The sequence below is a fragment of the Schistocerca gregaria genome, chromosome 5 (assembly GCF_023897955.1).
Source record: "Schistocerca gregaria isolate iqSchGreg1 chromosome 5, iqSchGreg1.2, whole genome shotgun sequence".
In the NCBI taxonomy this organism is placed as follows: Eukaryota; Metazoa; Arthropoda; class Insecta; order Orthoptera; family Acrididae; genus Schistocerca; species Schistocerca gregaria.
Genome location: NC_064924.1, coordinates 497,857,775 through 497,882,493, shown reverse-complemented (window position 1 = coordinate 497,882,493; position 24,719 = coordinate 497,857,775).

The window sequence follows — 24,719 nt, the reverse complement described above, 5'->3', positions numbered from 1 at the left end:
GGCTTCTTACGGCACTTACAAAATCTATAATAAATCACAGTCACAAAAGAAAACAAATCTGCATACATGTGCTACCTAACAAAAATGAGGTGCAACCAATGAAAAATTAATATTTTCAGTGTCTTTAGGCGTACAGAAGTTAATACTTTACAATGACTAAATACAGCAGGCCGCTGTGGCCGAGCGATTCTAGGCGCTTAAGTCCGGAACCGAACTGCTGCTACGGTTGCAGGTTCGAATCCTGTCACAGGCATGGATGTGTGTGGTGTGTTTAGGTTAGTTAGGTTTAAGTAGTTCTAAGCCTAGGTACTGATGACCTCAGAAGTCCAATAGTGCTTAGAGCCATTTGAACCATTTTGAACTAAATATATTTGCAGTGAACCTTGGAATTAACAACTCTTAAGCACTTCATGTTATCTCAACAATCAGGATCTCACATAATAGCATTGCACTATAGCTACCGTCCCTGAAATTAGCTCATCTGTACAAAGTTATTTATTGACTGACGACATCTTTTACCTCTTTTTTATTATGCAGATGCGTGTCAGAACATTGTATTCTCCACAATAACAGAGTCACTGTGTGCAAAATGAATACCACATACCTTGTCATTCTTGTGTATATACTTAATGCATCTGTTACTACTTTTGTCAAAGATTTATTGAACTATTGATTACCGTCGCTAACCCATAATCATGGTAATTTAAGAAATGGTCAGCTACATTTGTTAACTAACACCACTATTGCAAAGGGTGCCAAAAGACGGTTATGTCAAGTAGAATTAGATAACTGTTTAAACAATATTTAACTTCAAACTGTGGCCATTTGATGCTAGCGCACTTGCGTAGGGTTACCTGACGTTTGTTTGTTCTGAAAGAAAGCAGACCTTCTTGTGGTACTGTGTGTGATTAGGTAGTATACGAGATAAACTCTTACCAGAGAATGACTGCTAAATGATTTTGACTTTTGGACGGACTTAGTTCTCATAAGGTCTGAATGTGCTCCAGCGCAAAACTCTTTCTCCGATTGCATTTCAGAATTGAGAATAGAAACAGTACGAGTTTCTTCTCGTTGTCTGTCGCGGGTTATTGTGTAAATTGCCATACTGAACTCTACAATATTTTGAACTGACGAATATTTCGGGTTTTGTGATCACGAAATGGACTTAGTTTATTGTGCGTCATGGGTGAGTATTTAGCTTGAGAATTCTACTACCATTCTTGTAACGCTCTCAACGAAACTTCATTGCATTTAATAACATTATTTCTGTCTGAGCTATACTTATCGTAAGACCAGTTTCCCTTTGGTATGCACTTTCTTGAATGAACAATATTCTACACGTTTAACTGTCACGTACATCAGTTACAGACGATAGAATGAAACCCTTTTTATTAAATCATTGATTTATCTTTTATTATTGCCAAATCTAGCCAGTGCATAGGCTATTTGACTGCAGGATCACAGCTTCAGGTTATTATGTGCAGCGAGTTTCCTGCTGGGTATGAAAGCATATGTACACTGTGACATTATCGAGCTGTTTCTTTTTAAATGGAGCCGTGAATAGCCCAATTACCTAAAGTATGAACAACATCAGGTATATTCGCAAGTGCTTTGCTCATATGGACTGCTGGTTAGAAAGCAACTACTCATCAGGAAACCACTAAGTAACGTCGCAGTTGGGGTTTTCTCGTCCAGCAAATGAATCTAATCTCTTTAGAATTGCCACTCTGATTCTAACGCATTACTGTTTTCGGTGAGCCAGGTGCCAAACCTATTGCATGATAGGCAGTTTGAGCGTGAGGTCCGAGCTTAAGATTTTGCAGCAGTTATGTGCGTGAGGATCCGTAGTAAAAGTCATATGTGGTAGGTTGGAACTTCAGGAAAGACGAAAAAGCTACGAAGAGGCATGCTGAATTATAGTCTGCAGCAGCCAACGGCAGCAAATTCGGCTGCGGCGCGAGAGAAAAGGCGGCGGCCATAGCAGTGCAGGCCATGACAGAAACATCAAGTTTATCAGAATCAGCATCGTCATTAGCAGCAGCCAAACTTTCGGCAGCATCAGCAGTGCAGCAGGAGCAACCAACATGAGTTACGAGTTGAGTGCATGCATCAATAGCGTAAATATGTGTGAACCCAGAGGATTGCCATCGGTGACGGAGCGTACAGTGAATGAGCAGTCTCCCAATCTAAGTGGCTCAGGTAAAATTAGTTGACCAGTTAGTTCTAATTCTGAACGTGATAGTGCCGAAATATAACTTAATGATGGGGCAAATGGTCGAAAATAAGAGCGTTAAAATAAGGTTTCAGATAATAAATCGTCACAATTAATGCAAATTTTGCTGAAGTACGATCTAGTATGGAGACATTACAGTGGGCTGTGGATACGGAATTAGTTGCAGTAATTACAGAGGTTTAATCGGTAGGGGCAAAAATGGAAAAATGAGAACTTAAAGTGAAAAGTAGAACGTGTAAAGCAAACACTGGAAACTTAGAGCGAAAAACTGAGAGTGTAGAGACAGACGTAGAATTACAAAAACTGAAGTAGAAAAAGTTTAATCAGATGTTGTAGGGATGACAAATTCAAAATTAGAATCTATAAGGGCATATGTGGCATAACTTTTTGAGGTAGGCCTGATTATCACCAGATTCGACACAGTGTAAAAAAATTCTAGGGACAAGTTGGAAAAGGTACAGGATGAACTGTGCCCTGAAGCAAAATACACTTGACGATGTTGCCAATAAAGCTGTTAATAATCGGTTAGGTATAGAATAATGTTAAATGAAGGTGCTTAAAAACAGAGAACATTTGGGATCTGTATTAAATGAAGAAGCTGTGGAGCATGAAAAGCAATTTGAAGACATGAGGCCAGAATAGAATTCTTCTGAAAGGAATCAGGTTAGTACCGTGGTAGGTGTTGTATGGGTTAATTCAGGTACGACGAAGTGTTTTGCAAACGGGGGACAATACCACCCAGTTGATTTTCTTGATGCATTTGGAGATGGTTTTGTGAGAGTAATATTGGAAGAGGCAATGAACTTCGCTAGAAGACATCTCGAGGGCTATGCACAATCACTGGCAAATTTAATGAGTGCTTCCTTTACTATCAATGAAGTGTTTGAGAGTTGTTTCATGAATGAATTCTGAAGTGAAGCAAAACAAAGCCAACTTGAGAATGCGTCCCGAAACGGTCAAAGTTTCAACGTGGAAGAAGGGCACTGCGGGATTTTTGTGCTCGTAAACTAACAAAGTTGACACATACATATCGTTCGCTGGGAGAGTTGCCGTTCAAGAGACGATTATGGGAACATTTATCGATGGATCTTGTCCACAGTCTGGCAAATTTCATCGAACAATTTTTAAATTTTATTCAGAAACTTGAACAGGCGTTGCAATTGAAACCACGTAATGGGAACAGTAAACAGGGAAACCGGTACCAGAATGGAAATGACAATGCCTACTAAAATAATTATCACCTCAGTGGTAACAAAATATTTATCAAAGAGGAAATGGGAACTATGTTAGCGTAAATTTATACCGTTTCTTAATGTCGCAAAACGTTTGGAGCACAGAATTGTGTAACTATGAATCATTGCTTGTGGGGAAACCGGAACTGAAAGGAATCGAAGCGTTTCAGATGTGGTGCTACAGAAGAATCTTGAAAATTACGGTGACTAATGAGGTAAGAAATGAATAGGTTCTCTGCAGAATCAGCGAAGAAAGCAACATATGAAAACACTGACAAGGAAAAGGGACAAGATAATAGGACATGTGTTAAGAAACCAAGGAATAACTTCCATGGTACTAGAGGGTGCTGCAGGGGTAAAAACTGTAGTGGAAAACACAAAGTGGAATACAGACAACAAATAAGTTAGGACGTTGTGTAAAAGAGTTACTCTGAGATTGAAAGTTTGGAACAGGAGATGAATTCGTGGTGAACTGCATCAACCAGTTAGAAGGCTGTGCACATAGAGTTTGAGCGAACTATTGCCAGGGGCTCTGGAGCAGAGAGAAATAAAACCCTTGGAGCAACTCAGAGAAGGACGCTCGACTGCAAGGCAGAGACGAGAATAATGGACTTGCGTTCAAGAATCAGCTCTTCGGTTGCTGCCAGGAGGCAGGAGCGGATGCAGGTCTAGTCGTTATGAGCTGTCGGCTCTGGTAAGATTGGTTTGTTGTGTGGGCTGTCGAGGGAGAAGAATGGTTAGGTGCTTTCGATCCATTTCTTTTAAACTTGATTAGTCAGCTCAACGTGATATTTGGTCTTGTGGTCTTGGGCTCATCAGTGATCAAGCAAGATTACATATTTGCATGTGGAACACACGCTTAGCTTCCTGGAACTATTGGAGCAACCATTACACGCCCATCAGCGATTATACATTTCACGAGATCATCCTCTTAATTCTACTGTTAGTTTTGCCTTATGCCTTCCTTGTGATCTTGTCAAGCAGAGCTAACATTCAGTTAAACTGTGTTTTGTTTTCTGCATGATTTTCTTTTGCTTTGTTCGTATTGGATTTATCGCAATAATATATTCTTTTTCTGTTTGTACGTATGCTCGCAAAGAGGAAATTAAATTGTGGTTAATCTGGACAAAAACTGTCAGCTCAGTACATATTTCCTGTTTTGTATGAACCGACATCAATAACTCACTTATGACAGCTTTTCTTTCCTATCTTGCCATCCGTTGCACAACAAATTCAATTACGTATCTGAGATCATGGGCAGTGATTCGTCTCCAAGTCGGTGCAGCCGGAACCAAATTACAAAAACGACTGAATTGTCCATTATCTCGACTCCGCGTCATGGCTCTGTACACATTACATAATCAAATCGTTGCCCTCCAAAATATCAAACAACGAAATCGTCATTTACTAAATCAGTATTAACTCAGTTTACTTCAATAAACAACGAAATCGTCATTTATTAACTCAGTATCAACTCAGTTTATTTCAATAAAGTGCATGATAATTTTTTCACTAACCTGGTAATGCTAAACTCATTACTTGGTCATGAGACGCGGGGTATGCTTTGAATGAACACATCTCTACGTAAAATAATAAATTCGCGAACTGGGATTGTGATTGCCGAAAGAATAGTATTAAAAATCAGATAGCGTTTGCCTCTATGACTAGAATTGAAAGCATATTGATCGTAAAACTGAAAGCACGTCTTCAAAATGAAATTTGACATTACTGAAACGCAGTAAAAATCACTTAACGTTTTCTATGGTTCGTCTCACCGTCGCAACTAATTTCAGTTCAGGTGGAAAAATTTCTGTGCTCCGAGTTCATCAAGTTGGTTCGGAATGGCGACTGGATTTAGAGACGCTCAACTGAGGCAGAAGATGTCTGGCGCAAAAGAAGCCAGGTGGAGCAGTGATCTTCTTAAAAGGAAGACTCGTGTCTGAGCTACAGTAGATATTCCACTAGTGGAAGGATGCGTAAGGGACTCTGGTTTCGCACCCTTACTCTTATTTCAGGATTTTCACCAGCAAGAAGGTACCTAATGTGTGCGACTGGAAAGCTGGGACCTACTCTCTCTCTCTCTCTCTCTCTCTCTCTGTCTCTCTTTGTTTATGACCAGTGGGGGGGAACCTCTGTAGCACAGCCAAGTTTCTTCCACTTCTAAATTATTCATGTTATTCAGGTGGACGGCTCTTACATCTCGCTGCGTATTTTTTTTTTTTTTTTTTTTTTTTTTTTTTTTTTTTTTTTTTTTTTTGCGGTGCCTGTGCGCGGTGTTGACATTCTGAAATTTCAAAGGTGCCCTAACATACCTGTTTCTCACTCTACTCTCAGATGTTACCCATAACGGTCTGTGTATTTCGAAGAAATCCTGCTTTCTGCTGTACTTTTCATAAAAGAGTTCTTCCGGGTCCTTGCCAAATACGGCATATCCGTTCTTCCAGGCTCAGCTTATTAAAAGAAGTGTTTGGTGGTTAGTCTACATTACGACTTTTAGCGTCCAACAACCAGAGTAGCTCTTCAAGGCACTGGCCGGTATGTCCGCATGGCGTTGATTGCTGCAGGTGGCAGCGAGTGTTCTCCGCAAATTGTACTGGGACAGTCTCCCACTGCCACCTATTACGTTGTGCGTCTGCTCACTCACAGCCCAGCTCGAGAATTCTCCAAAGAACCTTCTTATTCAAGTGAACATAAAATTCAGTATGAAAATTTAATCAAAACTAGTTAAGTACTGGCGATCACTGATACTGAGACATATTCCATTTGTCAGTAGTGGTTAATTCTTCCAGCTAGTTTTTTTTTTTAATTCTGGTTTTATGTCAGTTATGAGACAGTTTTGAAAAAAAAAAAAAAACTGTCACATAGCATAAACGCCCGACAAACATCACTGCACTACCTCTGGCCTGGACTTCAAACTCCACATAGAGTAGGTAAAAAGCCTCATTGGGCTGGCAGTGCTCTTGATGCCTTGCATAATATAAAAGGAGTTAAAGTCGTGCTTAGTTGCATCACACTACCTACCTCAGTTAGTGTTCAGTTTTGCCTTTTGGCTCATTGAAGAGGAGCAGCTGCATGTGGCGCTGTAAGCCTTGGCCTGTTGAGAGGTACTACACTCCAGTTCTCCATTGCATGCGCTTCCGCTCGCTGTGTTCACTCGGAAACTGTTTGAGATGGACCAGCATTTCCATACAGCAGGAATTCCTGTCTGGTTCGACAAAACCTGAGGCTTGTGTAGACAAGTCCGAGCTATGTATTGTTTTTCTGGCCATTGTTCTTAGGCTGTGTTACATCGCTGCAAGTGGTGCACCATTCCTTGCGGATAGTCCACAGCGGGCCCAGTATATGGATAAAGGATGGAAAACACGGACCGTGGGTTAATAACGAAATTCGGAGGAACCTGAGGAAGGAGAGGCTGTTGCACTCTCGGTTCATAAGGGAACGGATAAATGATGACAAGGCAAGCTTAGTAGAGATTCTTAGTCTGTGAAAAGATCTATGTTCGAAGCATATAACAATTACGAATATCACACCTTAGTAAAAGATCTGTCAGAGAACACGAGAAAATACGGGTATTACGTAAAATCGCTCAGCAGGTCTAAGGATCCAATCCGTCTCTTGTTGACGAGTGCGATGTGACAGTTCGAGATAGCAAAACGAAAGCCGAAATTTTAAATTTCACATTCCAGAAATCGTTCACACAGAAGAACCGTGCAAACACACCGTCATTCAACCATCGGACAGACTCGCGCAAGGCTGACATAATAGTAAGCATCCCTGGCGTAGAGAAACAACTAAAATATTTGAAAGCAAATAAAGCACCAGATCCGGATGGAATATCAGTTAGATTGGCTCGTTATCTAGCTTGCATTTATCGCGAATCTCCCGCCGAGCACAAGGTCTCAAGCGAATGGAAAAAAACGCAGGTGACTCCAGTATACAGGGTGTTACAAAAAGGTACGGCCAAACTTTCAGGAAATATTCCTCATACACAAAGAAAGAAAATATGTTATGTGGACATGTGTCCGGAAACGCTTACTTTTCGTGTTAGAGCTCATTCTATTTCTCTTCAAATCACATTAATCATAGAATGGAATCACACAGCAACAGAACGTACCAGCGTGACTTCAAACACTTTATTACAGGAAATGTTCAAAATCTCCTCCGTTAGCGAGGATACATGCATCCACCCTCCGTCGCATGGAGTCCCTGATCCGCTGATGCAGCCCTGGAGAATGACGTATTGTATCACAGCCGTCCACAATACGAGCACGAAGAGTCTACATTTGGTACCGTGGTTGCGTAAACAAGAGCTTTCAAATGCCTCCATAAATGAAAGTCAAGAGGGATGAGGTCAGGAGAGCCTGGAGGCCATGGAATTGGTTCGCCTCTACCAATCCGTCGGTCACCGAATCTGTTGTTGAGAAGCGTACGAACACTTTGACTGAAATGTGCAGGAGCTCCATCGTGCATGAACCACATGTTGTGTCGTACTTGTAATGGCACATGTTCTAGCAGCACAGGTAGAGGATCCCTTACGAAATCTTGACAACGTGCTCCATTGAGCGTAGGTGTAAGAACATGGAGCCCAATCAAGACATCACCAACAATGCCTGCCCAAACGTTCACAGAAAATCTGTGTTGATGACGTGATTGCACAATTGCGTATGGATTCTCGTCGGCGCACACATGTTGATTGTGAAAATTTAAAATTTGATCACGTTGGAATGAAGCCTCATCCGTAAAGAAAACATTTGCACTGAAATGAGGATTGACACATTGCTCGATGAACCATTCGCAGAAGTGTACCCGTGGAGGCTAATGAGCTGCTGATAGTGCCTGCACACACTGTACATGGTACGGAAGCAACTGGTTCTCCCATACAGTGATGTGGTCAACGTTACCTTGTACAGCAGCAACTTCTCTGACGGTGGCTCTAAGGTTATCGTCAACTGCACGAAGAATTGCCTCGTCCATTGCAGGTGTCCTCGTCATTCTAGGTCTTCCCCAGTCGCGAGTCATAGGCTGGAATGTTCCGTGCTCCCTAAGACGCCGATCAATTGCTTCGAAAGTCTTCCTGTCGGGGCACCTTCGTTCTGGAAATCTGTCTCGATACAAACGTACCGCGCCACGGCTATTCCCCCTGTGGTAATCCATACATCAAATGGGCATCTGCCATCTCCGCATTTGTAAACATTGCACTGACTTCAAAACCACGTTCGTGATGAACACTAACCTGTTGATGCTATGTACTGATGTGCTTGATGCTAGTACTGTAGAGCAATAAGTCGCATGTCAACACAAGCACCGAAGTCAACATTACCTTTCTTCAATTGGGCCAACTGGTGGTGAATCGAGGAAGTACAGTACATACTGACGAAACTAAAATGAGCTCTAACATGGAAATTAAGAGTTTCCAGACACATGTCCACATAACATCATTTCTTTATTTTTGTATGAGGAATGTTTCCTGAAAGTTTGGCCGTGCCTTTTTGTGACACCCTGTATACGAAGGGTAAAAGAACGGACCGGCAAAACTACAGATCGATATCCCTAACTTCTGTTTGCTGCAGAATCCGTGAACATATTATCAGTTCGAATACAACAAACCTTCTTGAGACTGAGAAGCTTATGTCCACGAATTGGCGTGCTTTTAGAAAGGATCGCTTGTGTGAAATTCAGTTTGTCCTTTCTCACGTGATATACTGAGATGAAGGGCAATAGGCTGATTCCATATTTCTGGATTTCCAGATAGCATTTGACGCGGTGCCTCGTTGCAGGCTGTTAACAATGGTAGAGTATATGGAATAAGTTCACAGATATGTGAGTGGTTCGAAGATTTCTTAAATAATTGAACCCCATGTGCTATCTTCGACAGCGAGTGCTCATCAGAGACAAGGGCATCTTCAGGAGTGCCCAAGGGAAGTGTGATAGAACCACTGTTGTTCTCCGTAAACATAAATGATTTGGCGGACAGGATGGGCAGTAATGTGCGGTTGTTTGCTGATGATATCGTGGTGTACGGTAAGGTTTAAATCGTTCAAATGGTTCTGATCACTATTGGAGGTCATCAGTCCCCTAGAACTTAGAACTACATAAACCTAACTAACTTAAGGATATCACACACATCCATGCCCGAGGCAGGATTCAAACCTGCGACCTTAGAGGTAGCGCGCTTCCAGACAAGCGTCTAGAACCGCTCTGCCACACCGCGCGGCTGTACGGTAAGGTATCAAAATTGAGTGGTACTGGGAAGATACAGGACAGACCAAATTTCCAGTTGGTGTGATGAATCGCAGCTTGCCCTAAATGTGAAAAAATGCGGATGAGTAGCAAGATTAAACCTTTAATGTTCGGATACAGTATTACCACTGGCCTGCTAAACACAGTTGAGTTGTTTAAATATTAGGGTGTAATGTTGCAAAGCGATAAGAGATGAAGGAGTATATTAGAACTGTGGTAGGGAAGGCGAATGGTCGACTTCGATTTATTGGAAAGATTCTAGGAAAGTGTCGTGCATTCGTAATGGAGTTGGCATATAGGACACTAATGCAACGTACGTATGTATGTATGTATGTATGTATTTGTTGAACTGGGGACCTGTAAACGACGGCGAGGCTTCGTCCCTGCCGTAGCCCGCAGTGGTTCACAACCCCACAACAGGCTACAGCAGTCCAATCACCCCGCCTCCTCCCCACACCGAACTCAGGGTTATTGTGCGGTTCGGCCCCCAGTGGTAGTGCCCCGCCCCCACCCCCACCCCCTTCCCCATGGACATTTCATTTCAAACGAGTGTAACCCCAATGTTTGTTTGTTAGAGTAATTATGGTGTACACGTACGTAGAGACAGTGTTTCCACAGCAATCGTCGACATAGTGTAACAGAGGCGGAATAAGGGGAACCAATCCGCATTCGCCGAGCCATACGGAAAACCGCCTTAAAAGCCATCCACCGGACCTCGACACTTTTCACCGGGTGGTTTCGTGCCTTGGACCGTCATACCTTCCCGCTCGGGAAGCAGTGCATTTGACCACACTTGAGTACTGCTCGAGTGTTTGGGATCCGTACCAGGTCGAATTGAAGAAAGACGTCAAAGTGATTCAGAGGCGAGCTGATATATATCTTATCGGTAGGTTCGAACAACACGTAAATGTTCCGGAGATACTTCGGGAACTCAAATGGGAATCCTTGGAGGTAAGGTGACGTTTCTTTCGAGGAACATTACTGAGTAAATTTAGAGAACCGCCATTTGAAGCTGACGATTGTACTGCTACCAACATACAATGTGCGTAAGGACGATGGCCACGCGGCGTAAGGTGACTTGCGGAGTATCATGTAGATTAAGACACACGAGAAAAATGGGCAGCTGTATCAGCGATGAAACCATTGACAAGTCCGAAGACTATAGCTCCTCTCAGTACACTGTCACGTCTCCATGTGGACCCATCTATGCTGAATCCACATAACCGACTGGCACATAGACAACACTTCAAAGCCGTACGTTATGTCAGAGTTGGAGCGTCACATGATTGGCTGTTATCAATCCTATGGTATAGAACTGATACCGTCTGCAATGGTCCAAAGCGATCAGCGTGATTTTGAAGGGTGGAGGAACGGGGTGGAACGTAAAGAACTGTCCATTGAACTTATTCGCATATGACCCGTTTTATGTTCCGAGAACTACACATAAAATATAAAATACGTCAGTGTAGCGCGTTCCGCTCATCAGCGACCAGACAAAAGTCGAGCGATTACACGGCAGAGATGTGTTGCGATATGGTGCATCCAGCCGTTGCATTTTATCGGTCGGGTGCCACAAACAATAGCGTCAGCACACCCACCAGTCCAGTAAAAACAATAGGGTCGCAGCCAATTAGCGCGCCGTGCGATCGCGCGGAATATGCGACTCTGCCGGCGCGCTTAGCTGCTGCATGGGTGGCCACGTTTGACGTTCGTTGCCTGCAGCTGGCGCGGCGCGTGCAAGCGGCCACGGATGCGTGTCAGTGGCAGCACCCATCTCGTGTTAAAGTGAAACAACTGTAGCGTGTTAAGCGGAAAAACTGCCCTGGATAACCAGTCCGCTATTGTACAGCTATTGTGCATCTTCAAATACAATATCTACATTATAAAAATGCTTCAAATGGCTCTGAGCACTATGGGACTTAACGTATGAGGTCATCAGTCCCATAGACTTAGAACTACTGAAGCTTATTTAACCTAAGGACATCAATACATCCATGCCCGAGGTAGGATTCTAACCTGCGACTGAAGCAACAGCAGCGCGGTTCCAGACTGAAACGCCTGGAACCGTTAGACCAACGTTGGGTCTGTCGGTAGCTGGGAGCTCCAATGTTAGATGCATAATAGGGGCCCTTACGAACATGGCTGCCAAAGAGGGGAAGGTCGCCAGGAGTCATTCCAGCTGTGGAAAGAACACTTCCAGAAGCCATGAAGAGTACAGGGTGCAGCCAGCTGCAGGTGGTGACTCATGTTGGTACCAATGGTGTGTGCCACTTTGGATCAGAGGAGAGTCTCTCTGGTTTCGGGTGGCTAGCGGAAATTGCTTGTGAGAGTAAGGCAGAGCTCATCATCTGCACCATCATCAATAAAAGCGACTGTTGTCATTTGGTGCAGAGCCGAGTGGAGGGTGCGAATCAGAGGCTCAGACGGTTCTGTGACAGAGCAGGCTCAGATACCTTGACTTCTGCCATCGGGTGATCGGTTTCCGAGTTCTGCTCAATAGGTCAGAAGTCCACTACACGTGTGGCAGGGGCTGTGTGAAGCGGTTTTTTAGTTTAGAGGGTCTCAAGAAATAACAGAAAGAGCATCCGTCTAAAAGGGGCACGTAAAACACAATAACATAGTCGTAGAAAAGATTGGTATGGTAGCTGTAAATTGTCTTAGCTTTGTTGGGATAGAACAAGAGCTCCAAGCGCTAATAGAAAACACTGAAGCTCATATAGTTTCAGGTATGGAAATCTGGCTAAAGCCAGAAATAAGTCCAGCATAAACTTTTTCAAAACAACCTAATAGTGTTCAGAAAAGATAGATTAAATACAGTTGGATGTGGGATATTTATTGCGGTCAAAAGTAGCTTACCTTGTAGTGAAATTAATATAGATAGTTTCTGTGGAACAGCATGGGTAGAGGCTATACCTGACAATCGCACTAAACTATTAATTGGATCGTTTTACCGACCCCCGACTCACAAAACACACAATTACAAAAGATGGCGTCAGTCTGGTTTCTGTTTGCAAGAGATAAAAATAAATTACACCAAGCAACATTAGGTATCTGTTCACAAAACTTAAAACAGGGGCTATACATCACTGAGCACTCACTGAAATACTGCACTATAAAGTAGACACAAAGATGACACACCACAGCCTAAGGCAGATGGGGGGGGGGGGGGGGCACCCAGAAGGATGAGGGGAAAAAAGGGGGCAGGGGAGGAAAACGCAAAGAGGTTTGTGAAGGGTGAGGACACACAAAAAGGGGGAGGGGGGCGGATGGTGAATACGAGAGGAAAGGAAAGGGACTCGGGGAGTGAATAGAGTCAAAGAGAGGGTAGGCAAGGAAAAACAGGATGTATCCTGCTACGAGGCATGCTGCTGACTGTGCGACAGCCACCGTAAACACGCTATATATAGCCAACACATTGATCTTGCCAAAAGCCGAGAGGCGATTCTTCTTAGTGTTTTAACTCTCTGGGGCGCACTGGGATGTTCTCAGTGTATCCCATCCTTAGTGGCTAAAGATAGAATCTCCCCGCTCTGCCGCCGCGTCATGAGCTCCTAAACGCTGCGGAGGGATAAGCGCACGTTACTGCTCGAATATTTTCTAAGTCCGTGACCTTGGAGGTCTACTGCAACATCTTTGGAGCAGGTACATCCTCGTGATGTTCTGGGTTATCGGACGTTCATGATTCCAAGTTCGTGGTGTTTGAGAAACCTCAATAAATTTTTTTATTGATAAGCCATTGTGTGTAAGGACGAGGAAGGCTTGTAAACTTGGTCATGATGATAACATTTGTCTATTTTTTCGTGGCCGTGGTGTAGATATGATGTGGAAATTTGTTGGCAATATGTTTATATAAAACAGGTATGGCTCTTCTTACTAAAGCCACAAATGTATATGTATGTCAGTAGTACTTTTCATTATGGTCTGTTTTATTACTTTAAGTTGTATACAATCTGCTAATGTATTTATAATTTCCCATATTTTGCTGCAGATGGGAAGATGGTCATTCTAGACTGAAAACGGTAGTCTGATGACTTAAAAATTTCTGACCATACACGTAGAATAAGGGAAATTTGTTCTATATTCGGGTCACTGTTTTATGCACGACCATGTTGCAGCTTGTGTCACAAGAACAGATCAAAGAAAAGTTGAGTCTCATTTCAAATAGGTACCCCACCCGTACAACCACTCTGTGGTGACTTCAATCTCCCTCTATATGCTGGAAAAATTTTACGTTTAAAGCCGACGGCACGCATAAAACGTCATCCGAAATTGTACTGAATGATTTCTCAGAAAATTATTTTGAACAATTAGTTTATGAGCCCACGCGAGGCGTAAAAGGTTGCGAAAGCATACTTGACCTCTTAGCAAACGAATAAATCTGGATAAATATGGAATATCATGACGAATACGGAGATTAGCGACCAGAAGGAAGTTGCTGCTGGGCTGAATACCGTAACACCCACAACCATCAAAAAGAAAATCAAAGTATATCTATTTTAAAAGAAAGGCGATAAAAATGCGCCTTACACCTTTTTAAGAGACAATCCTCACTCCTTCCGATCTGATCACGTAAGCGTCGGAAAGATATCGAACATTAAGAATTATTTCGAAGAAAACGGTTTATTGACACATAGTGAGCACAGATTTAGAAAATATCGTCCTTGTGAAACACAACTAATTCTTTATACTCATGAAATAATGAGCGCTATCGACGGGGGATGTCAAAAGGAGTCCATATTTTTAGATTTCCTGAGGGCTTTCGACACCGTTCCTCACAAGCGTCTTCTAACCAAACTGCGTGCCTATGGAATATTGTCTCGGTTTGCGACTAGATTCGTGATTTCCTGTCAGAAAGGTGACAGTTCGTAGTAATAGACGGGAAGTCATCGAATAAAACAGAAGTAATATCCGGCGTTCCGCAAGAAACTTTTACAGGCCCTCTATTGTTCCTGATGTATATTAACGACATAGGAGACAATCTGAATTGCCCTCTTAGATTGTTTGCAGATCATGCTCTCATTTACCGTCTTGTAAAGTCATCTGATAACCAAAATGATTTAGATAAGGTTGTATGGTGCGGACAGTGGCAATTGACCCTGATTAAAGAAAAGTATGAAATTATTCAAAGGAGTATTCAAAGAGACCCGCTAAATTTCCATTACGCGATAAGTCACACAAACCGGAAGAGTGTAAATTCAACTAAGTATTTAGGGATTACGATTACAAATGATCTAAATTTGAAGCATCACATAGATAATGTTATGGGTAGAGCAAACGAACGACTGCGATTCATTGGCAGAACACATAAAAGGTGCAACAAGTTTACCAAAGTGACTGCTTACACCACGCTTGTCCTCTCTATTCTGGAGTATTGCTGTGGGGTATGGGATCAGCAACAGGTGGGACAGACGGATGACATAGAAAAAGGTCAAAGAAGGACAGCTGTATTGTATCGAAATAGGGGGATAGCGCCGCAGACCGCGTTAGATCGTCGAAAACCCCATCAGGTAGAAGGGACTTGCCAATAATTTTCCAAACGTTCTCAGTTGGGGAGAGATGCGGCTATCTTGCTGGACATGGTAGTGTTTGACATCCATGAAAACAAGAAGTAAAAACACTCGTCGTGTGCGCATGGGCATTATCTATCTGGAATGTAAGCCCTGGATGGCTTGCCACGACGGGCAACAAAACGTGCCATAGAATATCGTAGACGTGCCGCAGTGCTGTAAGCATGCCGCAGATGACAATCTAAGGGGTCCTGCTATGAAAAGTAATGGAACCGCATACCACCACTCTTGGTTTCGGGCCTTATGGCAGATGCAAGGCCTGTAATCTCATTGATTGGAGCGGAACTGTCTTCAGTGATGAGTCCCACTTCTAACGGAGTCTCGATGACCAGCGAAGATATGTTTGCTGATCCTCCAGCAGCTGCGGGATACCACCCTGCCTGTGGTCCGCCGTATTTGCTCATTTTGTGTAGTTCACTCTACTGAATAAATTATTCAACGTGAAATTGTGCTCATTTGTTTGTATGTACATGCACATCACATCTACCGATTTCCGACTCGTTCGGCAATTCCTTCGTGGTGTGTTGTTATTTGTTCTTTTGCCTTAGAGCGTTTCTCTTGCTTCCACTAATTACTACGTTGCACTGAATAGAGAACAGCTGAGTCGTATTAGGAAGTTAGTCAGCTCGTACACAATCTAAGACTGTAGAGCAACGGGAACGTGAAATATTATGCACAGTTTATCTATGCGGATGGTGCCAACACACGCTAATAGTGGAATTAATAACAATTTTATGATGTGTATTCGTTGCGGTAATAAAAGTAGATTGAAGGTAGATGTTGGCACCGAATGTAAGTAACGACGTTCATAAACAATTAATGTTCAAGTTCAGTTGGAGCAGTGCTAACTTGTGAGAAAGTAATCAGTGGGACGTTGATTGATTATTTACATAGCTTTACTGCCTGATACAATCATATTCACATTTTCTGATTGCCTATTGCGGCCGTCTCTTTCACTTTTTTTGTCCTTTTATGCCTGTGTACAGAATACACGTTAAAATCAACGGACAATATTTCATTTACAACTGTAATCAGACATGGAAAATACCTAAACAATGTTAAGAGGCACATAATGAACGTTACTACAGGTGGTGTTACAGATTCTAACAGGAATGATGGAGAATAGATTTCTAACTTACCCTATGAAGCAGTAAACGCTCTTCTCAGAACGTCCTTGACCGTTACAAAATATTTTGAAAAGTCATACAGACTGAGTGTGACTTGTCTCGAACTCCGTTTCCATTACACAGGATGAATAAAAATTATGGTGGTATCATATACACTGCTGGAAATGGAAAAAAAGAACACATTGACACCGGTGTGTCAGACCCACCCTACTTGCTCCGGACACTGCGAGAGGGCTGTACAAGCAATGATCACACGCACGGCACAGCAGACACACCAGGAACCGCGGTGTTGGCCGTCGAATGGCGCTAGCTGCGCAGCATTTGTGCACCGCGGCCGTCAGTGTCAGCCAGTTTGCCGTGGCATACGGAGCTCCATCGCAGTCTTTAACACTGGTAGCATGCCGCGACAGCGTGGACGTGAACCGTATGTGCAGTTGACGGACTTTGAGCGAGGGCGTATAGTGGGCATGCGGGAGGCCGGGTGGACATACCGCCGAATTGCTCAACACGTGGGGCGTGAGGTATCCACAGTACATCGATGTTGTCGCCAGTGGTCGCTGGAAGGTGCACGTGCCCGTCGACCTGGGACCGGACCGCAGCGACGCACAGATGCACGCCAAGACCGTAGGATCCTACGCAGTGCCATAGGGGACCGCACCGCCACTTCCCAGCAAATTAGGGACACTGTTGCTCCTGGGGTATCGGCGAGGACCATTCGCAACCGTCTCCATGAAGCTGGGCTACGGGCCCGCACACCGTTAGGCCGTCTTCCGCTCACGCCCCAACATCGTGCAGCCCGCCTCCAGTGGTGTCGCGACAGGCGTGAATGGAGGGACGAATGGAGACGTGTCGTCTTCAGCGATGAGAGTCGCTTCTGCCTTGGTGCCAATGATGGTCGTATGCGTGTTTGGCGCCGTGCAGGTGAGCGCCACAATCAGGACTGCATACGACCGAGGCACACAGGGCCAACACCCGGCATCATGGTGTGGGGAGCGATCTCCTACACTGGCCGTACACCTCTGGTGATCGTCGAGGGGACACTGAATATTGCACGGTACATCCAAACCGTCATCGAACCCATCGGTCTACCTTTCCTAGACTGGCAAGGGAACTTGCTGTTCCAACAGGACAATGCACGTCCGCATGTATCCCGTGCCACCCAGCGTGCTCTAGAAGGTGTAAGTCAACTACCCTGGCCAGCAAGATCTCCTGATCTGTCCCCCATTGAGCATGTTTGGGACTGGATGAAGCGTCGTCTCACGCGGAATGCACGTCCAGCACGAACGCTGGTCCAACTGAGGCGCCAGGTGGAAATGGCATGGCAAGCCGTTCCACAGGTCTACATCCAGCATCTCTACGATCGTCTCCATGGGAGAATAGCAGCCTGCATTGCTGCGAAAGGTGGATATACACTGTACTAGTGCCGACATTGTGCATGCTCTGTTGCCTGTGTCTATGTGCCTGTGGTTCTGTCAGTGTGATCATGTGATGTATCTGACCCCAGGAATGTGCCAATAAAGTTTCCCCTTCCTGGGACAATGAATTCACGGTGTTCTTATTTCAATTTCCAGGAGTGTATATACCCTACTGTCCATTAAAATTGCTACACTACGAAGATGACGTGGTACAGACGGAAATTTCACCGACAGGAAGACGATGCTGTGATATGCAAATGATTAGCTGTTCAGAGCATTCACACAAGGTTGGTGCCGGTGGCGACAACTACAACGTGCTGACATGAGGAAGGTTTCCAACCGATTTCTCATACACAAACAACAGTTGACCGGCGTTGCCTGGTGAAACGTTGTTGTGATGCGTCGTGTACGGAGGAGAAATGCGTACCATCACGTTTGCGACTAAGATAAAGGTCGGACTGTAGCCTATGGCAATTGCGGTTTATCGTATCGCGACACTGCTGCTCGCGTTGGTCGAGATCCAATGACTGTTAGCAGTATATGTAATCGAAGGGTTCAGGAGGGTAATACGGAAGGCCGTGCTGGATCCCAACGGCCTCGTATCACTAGCAGTCGAGATGACAGGCATCTTATACGCGTGGCTGTAACTGATCCACGTCTTGATCCCCGGGTTAACAGATGAGGACGTTTGCAAGACAACAACCGTCTGCACGAACAGTCCGACGACGTTTGTATCAGCATGGACTATCAGCTCGGAGACCATGGCTGCGGTTACCATTGACGCTGCATCACAGACAGGAGCGCGTGCGACGGTGTACTCACCGACGAACCTGGGTGCACGAATAGGAAAACGTCATTTTTTTCGGATGAATCCAGGTTCTGTTTACAGCATCATGATGGTCGCATCCGTGTTTGGCGACATCGCGGTGGACACACATTGGAAACGTATATTCGTCATCGCCGTACTGGCATATCACCCGGCGTGATTGTATGGGGTGCCATAGGTTACATCTCTCGGACACCTCTTGTTCGCATTGACGGAACTTTGAACAGTGGACGTTACATTTCAGATGTGTTACGATGTGTGGCTCTACCCTTCATTCGATCCCAGCGAAACCCTACATTTCAGCAGGCTAATGCACGACCACATGTTGCAGGACGTGTACGGACTTTTCTGGACTCAGAAAATGTGGGACTTCTGCCCTGGACAGCACATTATCCAGATCTCTCACGAATTGAAAACGTCTGGTCAATGGTGGCCGAGCAACTGTCTTGTCACAATACGCGTCACTACTCTAGATGAACTGTGGTATCGTGTTCAAGCTGCATGGGCAGTTGTACCTGTACACGCCATCCAAGCTCTGTTTGACTCAATGACCAGGCGTATCAAGTCCGTTATTATGAGCAGAGGTAGTTGTTCTGGGCACTGATTTCTCAGGATCTATGCACCCAAATTGCGTGAAAATGTTATCACTGGTCATTTCTAGTATAATATACTTGTCCAATGAATACCCGTTTATCACCTGCATTTCTTCTTGGTGAAGCAATTTTAATGGCCAGTAGTGTATGAATAGAAGCAGAATTCCTTAGAGATACTATCCGTGGACAACTATGTGATGTTTTAGATGTAAAACAATTGCACTTAATCTGGTCTTCATTCGGAAATATGTACAAATTTTTGTTTTTGAAACAGTTCATTACCAAAACCACCATAAAAATCACAACAACCAAAACGTAGAAGGTTGCTTCTTTTTATATTATCTTCAACTTCCCACTATTCATTGCCCTGCATTGTATACTTTATCATTATTTTGAGCTCGTTCTCATAATCTACATCCTTTTGTTTCTATTTTATTCGCTTTAAAATCTTATATTACACTTTCAAGACTACTCTGAAGAGTTAAACAATTTATATTTAATACCTATAATATGTGTTTGAAATTCCATATGTAATTTTTTAGACATTCCGACTGTAATGCAAGCATCATCATCATCATACTCAATGATTAAGACTTTGGCCGTTTCTGCCTCAAAGTTGTTCACACCATCTCTGTAATGTGCGTCCTGTGTTCCTGTTGCAACTTGTGTTATTTTGTGTTGTTACTTTAGTTATTCTATCATTACACATGCATTGGACATGGTCTTTCCATTTCACTCGGTGTTTTACAGTTGTGTTTGTAGCAGGTTCAACGTCTAGTTCTTGTCTAGTATCGATATGTCTTTTATGGTCCAAAAATGAATACCCCACAGAGGAACTTCATCTCTCATAATTTAGTTCATGGTAACTGAGCAGACGTTAGGGTTCAACATTCGCCACCATACAGCAGCAAAGTTAAAGCTATTACTTTGTAGAGTTTATTTAAGTTTCTTTCTGTCTGCCGTGTTTTAATGTACATTGTTATAGATTCACAGAAATGTCTGAATCTGACCAGCAATATTTAAAATTTATTCACTTTCAAGAAAGCTAAATTTAACCTACTTTCTGAAATTACTTGCTACAAACAAAGATACATATGAACATCTTAGAACAATTATGCACTCAGTGCATAAAAACTGAACTGTGTACCAGAAGGTGTCAACGATATTTTGAGAACTGTATACAAATTATACTGACAGTGAGTTATGTACTAAAAGCATTATTACAAATATTTCTGGTGACTTTGGTAAAATATGAAAGCAACCTGTTCCGCTAACCTGAGGACCTTCCATAACTATTATATTTGCAGGTAAAAAAGAGATAAATGTTAAGAAGTGATAAGTTGAATGAAATTGTAATATTAAAATTAGTGATATAAATGAGATAAGTAGCAAAAACAACACAGACAGAAAGAACTGAAAGACTTGTAATGCTAGTACAATTTCAGAATGTACAGGGTGTCCAATTTATCTTGACCATCCTAAATAATTGTGTCTCGATTCAAATTACAAAATGTCTCAAGCAAATGTTCCTTGCCCGTTAGGGGGACATCAATCGTTTTAGCTTTGTTTTTGACAAAGATATGAACAGCGGTAAGACTTTTTTAAATGGAACTCCGTATTTGGTAATTCATTTCCTCTCCTCTTGTTACAACGTTTCAGGAAACGGGAAGTTTCAACCCACTCAGCACAATCGCCGAAGCACTCACAAAGACGAAGATGCCGAAATTACTGTTCTCGCTGCCGTTACTATGAATCCACATGTGGGTGGAAAGTTTATACATCTACGGGGAACGCAGAAAAACGTTATCCACTAAGTCACAATGCGGACCAAAGTGCATTGAGCGATCTTGATGGACGGTCAATGAAGAGGATTGTGACGAAACGTAAGCGGACTACAGTATCTAACGTCAACAGATAACTGAATGTTGTACTCTGAAATCCTATGAGCGCCAAAGCAACACGAAGGAAGCACCAATAAGCAGGTAATTGCAGGGCGAGCAGAAACTTCAAAACCACTCAGCGATGATGCGAAAGTCTGTAACATGAAAATGTGGTGCCCAAGCCGTAAAACCTGGGCCATTTAATAACGTAAGAAAGTCATTTGATCGGACGAGTCTTGTTTCATACTGTTTCCCACTTCTGCCCTTGTTTACGCTGAAAGAGAGAAACGTATTTTGAGTTCGCTAATAATTTCGCGAGCCGTATTGGGTTCCTAGAGCTCTATGGTTACTCTGCAAGGTCGTACTAATGTCAAGGATAATGTGACCGTTTTGGCTGATCAGTTTCATCCCATGGTACAATGTTTGCTCCTCGGCGCTGGCTCTGTGTTCCAATTCTGTTCACAATTCTCACGTGATCTTTAATCCACTTACCAAAAAGTATGACAACTGGCCTAAATTCACTGAAATAGGTAACAAACAGTTCCACTTTTTTTAACATGAACATGTTAATTGTTATGGTCTTCAGTCCAGAGGCTGGTTCGATACAGATTTCCATGATTCTCTATCCTGTGCAAGCTTCTTCATCTCCCAGTACCTACTGCAACCTACATCCTTCTGAATCTGTTTAGTGTATTCATCTCTTGGTCTCCCTCTACGACTATTAACCTCCACACTGCCCTCCAATACTAAATTGGTGATCCCTTGATGCCTCAGAACATGTCCAACCAACTAGTCAAGTTGTGCCACAAATTTCTCTTTTCCCCAGTCCCATTCAATACCTCCTCATTAGTTATGTGATCTACCCATTTAATCTTCAGCACTATTCTGTAGCACCATTTTTCGAAAGCTTCTATTCTCTTCTTGTCCAAGCTATTTATCGTCCATGTTTCACTTCCATACGTGGCTACACTCCATACAATTACTTTCAGAAACGAATTACTGACACTTAAATCTATACCCGATGTTAACAAATTTCTCTTCTTCAGAAACGCTTTCCTTGCCATTGCCAGTCTACATTTTATATCCTCTCTACTTCGACCATCATGAGTTATTTTGCTCCCCAAATAGCAGAACTCCTTTACTACTTTAAGTATCTCATTTCCTAATCTAATTCCCTCAGCATCACCCGATTTAATTCGACTACATTCCATTATCCACGTTTTGCTTTTGTTGATGTTCATTTTATATCCTCCTTTCACGACACTATCCAATCCGTACAACTGCTCTTCCAAGTTCTTCTCTGTCTCTGACAGAATTAGGATGTCATCGGCGAATCTCAAAGCTTTTATTTCTTCTCCATGGATTTTAGTACCTACTCCGAATTTTTCTTTTGTTTCCTTTTCTGCTTGCTCAATATGCAGATTGAATAACATCGGAGATAGGCTACAATCCTGTCTCACTCCCTTACCAACCACTGCTTCTCTCTCATGCCCCTCGACCCTTCTAACCGCCATCTGGTTTCTGTACAAACTGTAAATAGCCATTTGCTCCCAGAATTTGAAAGAGAATATTCAAGTCAACATGTCAAAAGCTTTCTCTGAGCCAACAAACGCTAGAAACGTAGGTTTGCCTTTCCTTAATTTATTTTATAAGATAATTCGTACGGTCAGTATTGCCTCATGTTCCAACGTTTCTATGGAATCCAAACTGTTCTTTCCCGAGGTCGGCTTCTACCACTTTTTCCATTCGTCTGTAAGGAATTCGTGTTACTATTTTGCAGCCGTGGCTCATTAAACTGATAGTTCGGTAATTTTCACATCTGTCAACACCTGGTTTCTTTGGGATTGGAATTATTATATTCTTCTAGAAGTCTGAGGGCATTTCACCTGTTTGATACATCTTGGTCACCAGATGGTAGAGTTTTGTCAGGACTGGCTCTCCCAAGGCCGTCAGTAGTTCCAATGGAATGTTGTCTACTCTGGGGGCCTTGTTTCGACTTAAGACTTTCAGTGCTCTGTCAAACGCTTCACGAAGTATCATATCTCCCATTTCATCTTCATCTACATCCTGTTCCATTTCCATAATATTAGCCTCAAGAACATCTCCCTTGCATAGACCCTCTATATACTCCTTCCACCTTCCCGCTTTCCCTTCTTTACTTAGAACTGGGTTTGCAACTGAGCTCTTAATGTTCATGCAAGTGGTTCTCTTTTCTCCAAAGGTCTCTTTAATTTTCCTGTAGGCAGTATCTATCTTACCCCTAGTGATATACGCCTCTACATTCTAAAATTTGTCCTCTAGCCATCCTTGCTTAACCATCTTGCACTTCCAGTCGATCTACTTTTTGAGACGTTTATATTTCTTTTTGCCTGCTTCATTTACTGCATCTTTGTATTTCTCCTTTCATCAGTGAAATTCAATATCTCTTCTGTTACCCAAGGATTTCTATTAGCCCTCGTCCTATTACGTGTTCGATTCTCTGCTGGTTTCACTATTTCATCTCTCAAAGCTACACATTCTTCTTCTACTGTATTTCTTTCCCCCATGCTTGTCAATCGTCCCGTAATAATTTCCCTGAAACTCTCTGGAACCTCCGGTTCTTTCAATTTATCCAGGTCCCATCCCCTTAAATTCTCACCGTTTTGCAGTTTCTTCAATTTTAATCTACAGTTCATCAGCAATAGATTGTGGTCAGAATCCACATCTGCCGCTAGAAATGTCTTGGTTCTAAATCTCTGTCTTACCATTATATAATCTATCTGACCCTTCCAGTACCTTCAGACTTCTTCCATGCATACAACCTTCTTTCATGAATCTTGGACCAAGTTTTAGCTATGATTAAGTTGTGCTGTGTGCAAAATTCTACCACGCGGCTTCCTCTCTTATTCCTTACCACCATTCCATTTTCACCTACTACGTTTCCTAATCTTCCTTTACCTACTATCGAATTCCAGTCACCCATTACCATTAAATCTTCGTCTCTCTTCACTATCTGAATAATTTCTTTTACCTAATCATACATTTCATCAATCTCTTCGTCATCTGCGGAACTAGTTGGTAAATAAACTTTTACTACTGTGGTAGGTGTGCGCTTCGTATCTGTCTTGGCTACAATAGTGCATTCACTATGCTGTTTGTAGTAGCTTACCGGCATTCTTATTTTTTATTAATTATTAAACCTACTCCTGCATTACCCCTATTTGACTTTTGTATTTATAACCCTGTATTCACCTGATCATAATTCTTGATTCTCCTGCAACTGATCTTCCCACTATGTCTAACCTATCCATTTCCCTTTTTAAATTTTCTACTCTACCTGTTCGATTAAGGGATCTGACATTCCACTCTCCGATTCGTAGAACGCCAGTTTTCTTTCTCCTGTTGCCACGACCTCCTGAGTAGTGCCCGCCCAGAGATCCGTATGGAGGACTATTTTACCTCCGAAATATTTTACCCAAGATGACGCCATCATCATTTAATCATACAGTAAAGCTGCATGCCCTCGGGAAAAATTGTGGCTGTATTTTTCCCTTGCTTTCAGCCGTTCGTAGTACCAGCACAGCAAGGCCGTTTTGGTTAGTGTTACAAGGCCAGATCAGTCATGCA